Genomic DNA, 13,024 nt, shown 5'->3' on the forward strand with positions numbered 1-13,024 from the left:
ATGTATTATTAGTCCCAGGGGTACAGGTCTTTGAATTGCCAGGTTTACACACTTCACAGCACTCACCATAGCACACCCCCTCCCCACAATGTCCATAACCCCACCACCCTCTTCCTGCCCTGACCCCGCAACCCTCAGTTTGTTTTGTGAGATTAAGAGTCTCTTATGGTTTGTCTCCCTCTGATCCCATCTTGTTTCATTTATTCTTTTCCTATCCCCCAAGCCCCCCACATTGCATCTCCAAGAAGTAGAACTGTTTTGATTGCTATTGTTGGTAGTGTTGGCAGAGGGAGCAGGGGCCAGATAGAAGACTTGGTGCTCTGCCTGTTCCTCCCACCCACCCTACCCTCTACATCTAGGTCTTGGAAGGGTTCCATGGAATACAGTTTGAAAAACACTGTGCTACACTCTGCCCCCCTTGGTTTTTGATTTAGCCCTATAAATAGCTAAACAAATTCACAAAGGAAGAAAACAAAATCCTGCATACATCCACTGCCCACCACTCCTTTTCTAAAGAGGAAATTTTGCCCACTTGGTAACCCCAGTGGGGATCAGAGGAGCAAGTGTCATTTTCAGCCCAGCAAGCACAAAATGCCCATTCTTGCACTTTGAGCAAAGGCTGCACAGCCAGGCAGGGCTCCCGTGGCCCATCTGCAGGGCTATATCTCACAGGAAGTGGTGTAGCTCTTCAGAGATAAGTTTCACTGGAGAACAAAGAGGGATTTTGTTCACTGGCTCAAGAATGATGCATTGACCCTGGACTCAGCTTTTCAATTCATGTAGCTGGAAACGGGGCAAAAATGACCCAATGTGCTCATTTTTTCTCCTTCCCAAGTCAGGCTGAGTGGCAACCCCCTCTTGTCTTCCAAAGAGACTCAGAGGTCACTGTCTCTCCTTTTCTATACTAGTCATTTCCACTAACCCACCACACTCCCTAAAATTAAGCTTGAACATTTTATAATTGTGCTTATTTTACACATTTTTTCCCCTTCTGGGAATCTGGGCAGCTGAGCAAGTTGACAGGAAGATTGGTATGAATGGTGGAAGCTATTGCTAAGAGGTTTTGAACTTAATAGTCCCAGCAAAGTGTCACAGAACCAGAGTGTTAGAACTTTTCCATGTCTGGAGAAACATGTTTCTTATGTTATTTTTTATTTTATTTTATTTATTATTTTTTCAATGTTCCGAGATTCATTGTTTATGCACCACAATCAGTGCTCCATGCAATACATGCCCTCCTTTATACCCACCACCAGGCTCACCCAGCTCCCCACATGCTTCTGAATGAAAAGGAACAGGCCTGGGTTTGAACTCCAGTTTCCATCAGCTAGACCTTGAGCAGTTTTCTGACTTGTCTGTGCATGACCTTTCTCATTTGCAAAATTGGAATAATGATAACGTTGCTCCCATGTCAAAGATGAAAAACTGAATCCCCGAAGAGAGGTAGGTTCTGTGGAACATCCTGCAGCAAGTAAGTGCCCAAGGTGCATGGGCAGGGCTCCTGGTGTGTGATCAGAAGCTGGCCTGCTGGTGTGGCAAACACCCGACTCTCCACTTAGTGTCTCCATTCTAGCTTTGGGGGCACAGGGCTGACCACATCTGACTTTCCAGAAGCTGTACATTTCCTGGGAGATAATGAGGTGTGGTATGGAGGCAGACAGGATTTATATGGCAGTTAAATGTAGTTTGGTATCAAAAATATGATTGCATTATTCACTGTGGCATAGCAAAGATCACCTCTGCCCTCTTGCTTCTGGCTGGATCAGCAGATATAGACCACGATTAAGGAAACACTGTCAAATATTTCTTTATAGTTTAATTTCCCTCTTACTCTCCATTGCCTGCAATGCCCTTGCCTTTGGGAAAAGTGGCAGAATAAACATTTTTTTTTTTTTTAAATCAGTTTGTCCTTCCTGCTTTTAGGGGATGATTTAAGGATACTGATTGGCTCTGGTGGTGGAATGTCATCTTCAGCATGTTGTATGTGGGAATGGGATGGTAAAGTAGGGACTGAAAATCTCCATCCAAAGCAAACTAAGGACCTTTTGGCAGGTGAGAAAGTCCTGAGATGGGGGAGAACACTGCCTCCTGAAGCAGCCCATTTCATTTCTGAAATGCTGCCCTTGTTGGAAGCACACACTTTCTAACAATCAGAGAAGTTGGGTGATGGGTTGGGTCAAATGTGGATTATGAGCTATTAGTCCCAGGAAGTGGTTAAACATAAACTGAATGTTAGCCTTTTCAGGGAAGCTATCAAAGGGATTCCTCCCTGGAGATCAGGCAGTCCTGGGCTTAAGTATTAATTATGCTACTTTATTCTCTAAGTTCCGAGCCTCAGTTTTCTCATACACAAAATGGGGCTAATAATGCTTACCTACTGTGTTGTTCTGGGGATAAATTATGATGATCAATATAAAATGCCCAACATATGATAGGTCATCAATCAATGTAGTTTTCTACTTGCTTACTTCCTTAGAGACATAGGTATTGGATCTTGGGAAGAGTAAATATCTTTATCAATGGAAAGAATTTGTAATGGAAGATTTCAGGCACTGTGGGAAATGGGTGGGGAAATCTTTTTGAGAATGGTAATATGAGTGCATTTGTGTGAGGTCAAGTTTCTATATTAGAGAATAATTCATCTCAATATTCTAGGTCAATGTGGGGTCATGTGAAGCACAAGGGAGCATCAGTGGTCCAGACAGTCAGAATCTCTGTTGAGGGATTAAGGTATTTATATTAGCAGGGATACCATGGACATGGATTAGATTGAGGGAAAGCTATGAAGTGGTAAGAGGCAAGGGTCTAGGATTTTTTGAACTTACTGAAGTCTTCTACATTTGAGAGAGAACATCAATCTTTGGTGTTCTTGCATTATTACACTCTATATATTGACCCATGTCTTCTTTACTAATCTGTAAACTCCATGGAGGTGGGAACAGCACCCTATTTACCTTTGTACTTCTAGCTTTTATCACAGTTTTTGATTCATAGACACTTGAGGAAATTGTTGTTCAAGTGCTCTGCAGGTTAAGAGAATGCGTTGGAGTGTTGAACTGTCTGTGTTTGCATCCTACACCTGCCACTTACTATGTAACTGTGAATAGGTTAGTCACTTACCTTTTTCAGACCATAATTTCCTCATCTCTAAACTGGGGATAATAATTATAGCTATAGTGTTTAAGGACACAAGGTGATTAAATAAGGGGTATAAGACATCGACAATAACCTGGAAAATAATGAGAGTTTAGTAAGGTTAGTGATAGTGTTGCTGTAATGATAAAACTCCTGAAGGCAGAACTGTGACCAGAGGTTAGCAGCAACATGAGATGTATTTCAGCACAAGAAAAGAAGTAATTTTCTGATGAAGGAAGGGGCGTATCTTAAGGCTGAATAAGCTTACTTAAAAAGTTGTGAGTTACAGTAATGAGAACAGCATGGTAGTGGACTAAGGAGAAACACATGAAGAATAGAATAGAATAGAATAGAATAGAATAGAATAGAATAGAATAGAATGCAGAAGAGTCTAGATATAAACCTGTATACGTATGGTCAATTGATTTTTGACAATGGTGCCTGACCATTTAATTGGGAAAAGATAATCTCTTCAACCGATGGTGCAAACAACTGTATATCTGTACACAAAAGAGTGAAGTTGGACCCCTACCTCATGTCACATATAAAATCAGCTCAAAATAGCTCAAAACCTAAATACAAGAGTTAAAACTATAAAAAAAAATGAAAAGGAAACGTATGGCTAATCTTCATGACTTTGGCTTTGGCAATAACTTCTTAGATATGACTCTGCAATTATAAGCAACATAAGAAAAAATAAAGAAATTGAACTTCATCAAAAGCAAAAACTTTATTTCATCAAAGGACACTGTCAAAAGAGTGAAAAGACAGCATGAGAAAAAGTACTGGCAAATCACATACCTGATAAGTGTCTAGTATCCATAATATGTATAGAATTCTTACAACTCAACCACAAAATGACAAACAGTTCAGTTAAAAAGTGGATGAAAGACTCAAATAGACATTTATCCAGGAAGATACACGAATGGTCATAACAGGCACATAGAAAATGCTCAGTGTCATTAGTTATTAGAGATATGTAATCAAAAGCATAATAAATTACCACTTCATACCCATTAGGTTAGCTTTAATTAAAAACAACAGAAAGTAGCAGGTGTTGACAAAGATGTGAAGAAGTTGGAACCTTCATATATTGCTGGAGGGAATGTAAAATGGTGCATCTATTATGGAAAAAAAGTTTGAGGGCTCCTTAATAAGTTAAATAGAATTACCATATGAACCAGTAATTCCACTCCTATGTATATATATCTTAGATAATTGAAAATGAGTGTTTGAAAAATGTCTGTAAGAATATTCACAGTACCACTATTCACAATAGCCTCAAAATAGAAATAACACAAAAGGTCATCTACTCACAGATAAATAAGATGTGGAAAATCTGTATTTTGAAATACCATTCAGCTATAAAAAGGAGTAAAGTATTGATACAGGCTAGTACACGGATGAACCCTGAAAACATACTGAATAAAAGAAGCCAGACACGAAGACCCCATATGGTGTGATTTCATATATATGAATTGTCCAGAACAGGCAGATCATAAAGACAGAAAGCTGATTAGTGGCTCTGGGGAAGAGGGAATGAGTGACTGACTGCTTATTGGATATGGGGTTTCCTTGTCGGGAGATAAAAATTTTCTGCAACTAGATTGTTGTAATTGTTGTCCAATCTTGTGAATGTACAAAATGCCACAGAACTGTATGTTTTAAGATGGTTAAGATGGCAAATTTTATGTTGCATGTACTTAACTACAGTAAAAAAAAAAAAAAAGGAAGTAGTGAGATTCCTTTTGTAGCAGATATTCAAATAAAGACTGAAAAGCTGTCCACTGGGGATGATGTCCGGGGAACTCCACAAAGTGATGAAGGCTGGACAAGATGACTGTGAAGGAGTCAGTGACCTGTGAATGATCCTTGACAAGAGCGGTCCTTGTTGGGAAGTCGGCATGCCACATCCAGGCTCTGAGACCCTGGGTGCTACTTACCCTGTCTGTGTCTCATCTGTAATGTGAGGACTATAATTACAGGGTTGCTGGAAGGATATATGGTGAATGCACAATGCCTGACACATGTTAAGTGCTATGTAAAGAGCAATCCCTTTTCTGGTTTTAGGATTCTATAATTCCTTAAAAGAACCTCCTAGTAATAAAAAATACATTTTCAAGACAATCAAGTGCTTGGGTCACTATGGAAGACCCACAGAGATCAGGAAAATGTGAACACAGTCCCTTCTTTTCCTGAGAAAACCACTGCCACCAGACCCATTTCCCAGGCCTTGAAGGGTTTTGTTCCTCTCTGTCTTTGCTCTGTTTTCTTCAGCTTCCATCACTGAATAGGAAGGAAAACTGGACCAAACCCCTGTCAAGTCCATGAGAACACCTTCTTAGTTCTTTCCTAATTGGTTTCTGGAAAATGTTTCCATGTCCAGCTTGCTTTGTGGGTCCCAGCCCTCCCTGTGTTTTGGCTTCACAGTTTCTGTAATACTTTAGTTTGTTAGGATTCTGACTGTAAATGTTCAGTCGCCTCCACTTTCTCTGAGTAATTACATCCACAAGGATTTCCAAGGCTGAGGTCAGCACTTCCACAGGCCTGTGGTATTTTTCAAGCTCATACTCATGGATTTGCCAGAATGCTATGATGGAAATTAAAAACAAAGGCATTCCCTGACCTCTGAATATCTAATTTACAAAGGTCAAAACTCCATGGAAGCGTGGCCCATGCCAGGCAGGGAGCTGGGGCAGATTCCCCTTCCTGTGGGTCCTGGAAAGGGAGAAGTTTCAATTCACCCATTTTGCCTCCTTACCATGAATGCAGTGGCCAGGGGATCCGGGATGGGGACTGAGATGGCAGAGGCAGGGGTTGGCGGGGAGGGGGAGATGTGTCCTTGAAAACTCTACATCTTCACAGATGGCGTGTCATGGTCATATATTCCAGAGCCTGGAATCAAGGAATCAGAACTGGATTATAAATTTGTCTCTAATTTAGTTTCTTTATCTATTAAGTGGAAGATAAATATATTTATCTTGAGGGGTCATAGCAAAAATTAAATACAATGACATATATACCACAGTGCCAATAATAGCTAGTATTTACTGAGCACTTACTACATGCCTAGAACTGTTCTATGTGTATTGAAGTAGTAACTTATTTAATCACAACAATGCTAAGAATGTAGGCATACCTTGGAGGTATTGCGTGTTTGGTTCCAGGCCACCACAATAAAGTGAATACACCAATAAAGAAAGCCGAATGCAATTTTTTGTTTCCCAGTATATATAAAACTTTGGTCACACTGTAGTGTAGTCTAATAAGTGTGCAGTAGCTTTATGTCCGAAGAAAGTACATATCATAATTCAAAAATATTGCTAAAAAATCCCAACTACTGACTGAGCTTTCAGTGAGTCACTGATCACAGATCACCATAACACATATAATTAGAATGAAAAATTCTGAAATTTTGAGGGAATTGTCAATATGTGGCACAGAGACACAAAGTGAGCAAATGGTGTTAGAAAAATGGCACCAAAGACTTGCTTGATGCAGGGTGGCCATATAAACCTTCAATTCAGTTAGGAAAAAAAAAAAAAAAAAAGCATTATCTGTGAGCATAATGAAGTGAAGCACAACAAAGGGGGATATCCCTGTATTGTTTCAATTCCCACTGTATATATGTGGAAACTGAGTCACAGAATAAAGGACATACCTTGTCCAATGTTCGGATCTAGTCAGCATTTGGAATCAAACCTAGGTAATCTGTTTCTAGTGCCTATGCTGTTAAATATTAAGCTATATTGTCTATCCTATTTTCTTGATATAGAGGCTGAATTCCTGCTATGATGTGGCTTTCAAAATAGTTATTCCCAGGAAAGAGGGAGATGAAATGTGTTTCTGAGATTCCTAGGATCCTGCCTCAGTGCTAAATAAAGCACCACTGTACATCACCATCATGGCCTGACTTAGTTTTTGAGGGTCCTCCTGGGAATCTAATTTTTGTTCACAATACCATTGCTGTGGAAAAATTCACTCAACATTCTAGAAGATCGATTTACACAAGGATGTTTTTTGCTAGTACTTATAATAGTGGAAGAGGTGTAGTAGTAATTTTCCTCACCCTTAAAGACAGCCAGTGTGCTTATCATCTCTTTTTGTATTCTTAAAATGTTTAGCATGAGATGGAGAGGGGAATTGGAAAATTGGTTGGGTTTTCTTTTTTGAAAGCAGAAAACAATGTAATTAGTGGGAAATTTACCCGTAATCTTGATCTTCAAACTCTTCCGCCCTTTTATTCCATTAAGATTGCTTTTTTTTTTAAAGGAAGGGAAAAAATGCATAAATAGCTAGGCTACTAAATTCTCTTTAATGACTGAAGCTAATAAGAAATGGCTCTGGTATTTCATCCAGCCTCTCAAATAATGGCTCTGTTGTTTTGATCTCAGAAGTGTAAGGGAAGCTTTAATTTCAGAGATGGGCGTCCCTGTCTCAAGCACCTGAGAGACTGCATTATATATTTGAAAACCATTTTACAATGTCCCTTCCCAGAGTGTGAGGCCATTGATGCTTTGATGTGGTTAAGTAATTTCGTACAATCATGTAATAGATTAAATTAGATTTCAGCTTCCTTGACATTTCTGAAGAATGCACACAAAATGAGTGCATCCATAATCTTGCAGCATTTCTCATTTTTCTGCTTTTATTTTTCCACAGTGAAATGCCAGGAGAACAAGCAGCAGAGTCCCTTCCCTTAATCTGGAGTAGAAGCGAAAGAGAAATTGCTGAATTTTGTTCTAACGTATCCATGCCTAAGTGGGAGAAGAAATGAAGGGGGAAGACAGAGGGAGACATTTTTTCCCAAGATTTCGAGGAAGAAGCTGCTTTTTCCCCCTATTAACTATGGGGTATATATTAGTGGTGGTGGAGGAAAGAACAAAAATTTTCCAAGAGATTTATAAATAGGCAGATCTGAGTTTTAATCTTGATTCTGTGATTTCCTTGTTTTGTTACTTCCCAGCATGTTCTCTAATCTGTAAAATTGGAATCGCAAAATTAAAACTAAAATTAAAACTGAACCCTTAATATGGGATTAAATGAGATGATGCAGATAAAATGTCAGTCAGAATACCTGGCAGAGTCAATGCTTAAAAAATGATTGTTCCTATCCTCTGATTCCACATTGGTCAGTTAACAAATATGTATTGAGTTTTCATTTTGAAACATACACTGTATGGGGTCCTGGATACTGCTCTGACTAAAGCCTATACTATCCACTTGACATCTCTAGTTGGAGAATTTAGTGTCACTCAAACTTAAAAGATCCCGAAATGAACTCATGATCTTCCCTTCTGTCAGCCTCCCCGAGGTCAGCATAGGGTACCCTCTTCACCTGGCTGTCTGCAAAAAGAAAACTAGGAATCACTCATGAAATCTGCCTCTCCTTCAGTCCTTACAACCAATTAATCACCAAGTCTTGTCAGTTTTCTTCTAAAGTATTTTCAGATCCTTTCATTTCAGAGAAACCTCTCCAACGTCAGTCTTGTTAGCCATGCCCGAACAAGCTTTACCTTTCTCCCAGTCAGATGAACACTCCTCTCCTCTTCTCCCTGCATTCACCATAGAACTTCTCAACCCTGTCCTTTGTGGAGAGTGCTTTTATAAATTCGAGCCTTATCATGTTACTTCCCTGATCAAACACCTTATTATTGCTTTTATGAAAAAAGACAAAATCTGTTTTGTTCATCATCTACCACGAATGCATAATCTTTTAAAAACAATTTGTAAATTTAAATTTAATTAATGCATAGTGTATTATTAGTTGCAGAGGTAGAGTTTAGTGATTCATCAGTTGCATATAATACCCAGTGTTCTTTACATCAAGTGCCCTCCTTTATGCCCATCACTCAGTTACCCCATCGTTCCCACCCCCTCCCTTCTAGCAACTCAGTTTGTTTCCTAGAGTTAAGAGTTTCTTATGGTTTAAAAAAAAAAAAAAAGAGTTTCTTATGGTTTGCATAAAAGACTCTTAATCTCAGGAAACAAACAAAGGGTTGCTGGAGGGGAAGTGGGTGCGAGGGATGGGGTGGGTGGGTGATGGACATTGGGGAGGGTATGTGCTATGCTGAGTGCTGTTAACTGTGTAAGATTGATGAATCACAGACCTGAACCCTGAAACAAATAATACATTATACGAAAAAAAAAGTTTCTTATGGTTTGTCTCCCTCTCTGATTTTATTCTTAACTCAATAACATTTTTGAATTTTGAATAAATTTTTGAATAAATTTTGAGTAAATGATTTTTTTAACAGTACAGTCTGGTTGCTGTTTGTTGGATGAAGTGGAGGAAATAAGAGGGCAATCACTTGAAGGTACTAGACTAAGGACATGAAGGCATGAAGAGTTGAGGATATTCCAGGAAGAGGGAACATCATGTGCAAAGGATGGTGTATGGGTAAGAGAGATAAGCAAAATGGAAGAAAAAAATTTGAAGAAATAGTGTAGGACTCTGAAAATTACGCTGGGGCTGATATACAAATAGCTTTTTGAGCGTCTTTAGAGTGATGACTCTCAATGTCTTAGTTGTGTAAATATTTCAACTTATAGACTGTCCAAGATTTTAATGCTAATAAACAATCTGAGGGGAATGTACAAAAATAAGTTATTATTTAACTTCTAGTGAGAAATATGAACTTGTATGCATGTTATTATAGCACAATGTCCAGTGACCTCAAGATAATTCAATACATACATTATGTTAAGCTTTGTTAGTTGTTTTCCACTTGTTCCCTCTGATAGTTTGTTCTTCTTTTCCTCTGTTTCTTTTTTCTTAGTTTCTTTTGGATTCTTTGACTATTATTTTTAGAATTCAATTTTAATTTATCTCAGTTCTAGCACATGGCAGGTGCTCAGTACATATTTGATAATTGAATCAAAGAGTGAATAGTATCTGAGACATAAAATTCATAATAAATGGAATCTTCTGCCCCTTCCAACCAATGGGTGATGTGGTAGGAAGGATGGAGTTTGGGCAGTCACTGGTAGGATTCACTTGACAGCTGTGAGAAGAACCTGGCTATCATTCAAAACTCAGGGTGGGAAGCAGCTGGCAATTGATATTAGGAGTGAAGAAGGCAGATCTAGACCTATGGGGCTGGCCTCAGGCAATATTGTGATAAATGCTCATCATTATTATTTTTATAGCACCTTGTATAAGTATGTTTCACATCTTTTAAAGCACTTTTTTAATTTTAATTTTTGTTTTTTAGTTTTTATTATTATTATTTTTAAGCGTAACAGTATTTATTGTTTTTGCACGACACCCAGTGTTCCATGCAATACGTGCCCTCCCTATTACCCACCACCTGGTTCCCCAACCTCCCACCCCCTGCCCCTTCAAGACCCTCAGGTTCATTTTCAGAGTCCATAGTCTCTCATGGTTCACCTCCCCTTCCAATTTCCCTCAACTTCCTTCTCCTCTCCATCTCCCAATGTCCTCCATGTTATTTGTTATGCTCCACAAATAAGTGAAACCATATGATACTTGACTCTCTCTGCTCGACTTATTTCACTCAGCATAATCTCTTCCAGTCCCGTCCATGTTGCTACAAAAGTTGGGTATTCATCCTTTCTGATGGAGGCATAATACTCCATCGTGTATATGGACCACATCTTCCTTATCCATTCGTCCACTGAAGGGCATCTTGGTTCTTTCCACAGTTTGGTGACTGTGGCCATTGCTGCTATAAACATTGGGGTACAGATGGCTCTTCTTTTCACTACATCTGTATCTTTGGGGTAAATACCCAATAGTACAATTGCAGGTTCATAGGGAAGCTCTATTTTTAATTTCTTGAGGAATCTCCACACTGTTCTCCAAAGTGGCTGCACCAACTTGCATTCCCACCAACAGTGTAAGAGGGTTCCCCTTTCTCCACATCCTCTCCAACACATGTTGATTCCTGTCTTGCTAATTTTGGCCATTCTAACTGGTGTAAGGTGGTATCTCAATGTGGTTTTAATTTGAATCTCCCTGATAGCTAGTGATGATGAACATTTTTTCATGTGTCTGAAAACCATTTGTATGTCTTCATTGGGAAAGTGTCTGTTCATATCTTCTCCCCATTTTTTGACATGGTTATCTATTTTGTGTGTGTTGAGTTTGAGGAGTTCTTTATAGATCCTGGATATCAACCTTTTGTCTGTACGGTCATTTGCAAATATCTTCTCCCATTCTATGGGTTGCCTTTTTGTTTTGTTGACTGTTTCCTTTGCTGTGCAGAAGCTTTTGATCTTGATGAAGTCCCAAAAGTTCATTTTCGTAAAGCACTTTTTATACCATGATTTTGCTTGTTTTTAGGACAGTTCTGAAAGAAAGGCTGCTGGTATTTCATGGATGCTAATTACATGTCAGGCACTATACATACATGTGTATGTATACATGCGTAAATTATGTATCATATACAAATGATATATATAGCACCTGATGTAATTTACTTGTATTAACCACCAGTCCTGAGGAGTATGCACGGGATTGAAATCAGAGAGCCTCAAGTTGTTTTGCCCCTAATAACTTTGAGTAGCTCATTTGATGTTTATGGGAATGTTTCCTTATTCTGAATTCTGATTTTCACTACTGAGTATAAAATCTTGGAAAAGATACTTAACTACCCCATGTCTCTATTTCCTTATATATAAAATATAGATAATAGAATATATCTCATAAAGTCACTCATTCACTAACAGGTATTTATTAAGTGCTTGTATACGAGGCTATGCTCTAGGATTTTGCAGCACATTGATAAAAAAAAAGAAATGGAGACTCTTACAAAGTTGAATGAAAGGAGTTAACGCACACAAAACAGTGCCTGTCATAAAAAGAACAATCAGGGTGTTATCTTAAAAATGAACAAATAGTATTTTCTGTGGTCTAGGTCAGCCTGAATTTTGTTATGTGTAAAGGGCACTGTTGTAATTCAGATTTTTTTTTCTTCTCTTAAATCCTGGCTTTTAAGACTAAGGATTTACCAAGGATTCAAGAGAGTCAGTTTTAAGTTGACAAAAGATCCATGTTTTTGTACATTGTTTGCTCGTTCCTGGGTTGATCTTTCACGGCTGGGCTTAAATGTGGAAGATTGTCAAGAGACATGATTTCCAGGCCAAAGTAATAGTAAATGTTTAATATTTACTTAAATGTTTAGTATTTGTGATTATTATCTTAGGGATTCCTAAAAATTCCTAATAAAAAAGCTTAAGTCCAACAAATGAGTGGTCAGTGTCAGGATCCTTTGGCAACATAATTTAATGTAGATGGAAATCATTAAGGGTAAGTAAATATTCATAGGAAACCATGAAACATACACTATAAAGGCCAACAGTCTAAGTAAAATCAGGCTGTCTTTGGAAATGGTGAACCCAAAGGATTGATCAGGAGTGTGTTAAAGAGAGAAATTTCACAGGTTTGGTGATTGTTAAGAAATTGACTTACCCTTCTATTTCTCCAGGCATTCTTGCAAAGCAGAGTTAAAGTCATTATTTTGGGATTCGTTTTCAACAGAAATAAGAACATTCCTGAATAATTTAATATCCAAATGTAGAAAGATACATTTGAGTGTTTTCAACAATGGGGATTTAGGGATATAATCTAGGATGTGCAGTGATGATGAGATTCAATGTATTTTTCAAATACATGACTGGTTATCTGTACAGTGGAAACATTTATGATCTATGCATTTTATTGGAAAGCCATTAATTATTCTAAATACCTCTCTCTTAGGCTGAGGGACTAGAGTTGGCCTTGTTGGTAGGCCTACTGCTATAGAAGGAAGTTTCTTAGTCAAAGCTGGAAATCTTGGCAGTTGAACACATATGAGGTAGATTTGAGCAGGTAGTTGAGTGTAATAAGTAAACGAAGTCTCTGTGTATTTGGAAACTAGAGTATGAT

The sequence above is a fragment of the Meles meles genome, chromosome 1 (genome assembly GCF_922984935.1).
Source record: "Meles meles chromosome 1, mMelMel3.1 paternal haplotype, whole genome shotgun sequence".
Lineage (NCBI taxonomy): Eukaryota > Metazoa > Chordata > Mammalia > Carnivora > Mustelidae > Meles > Meles meles.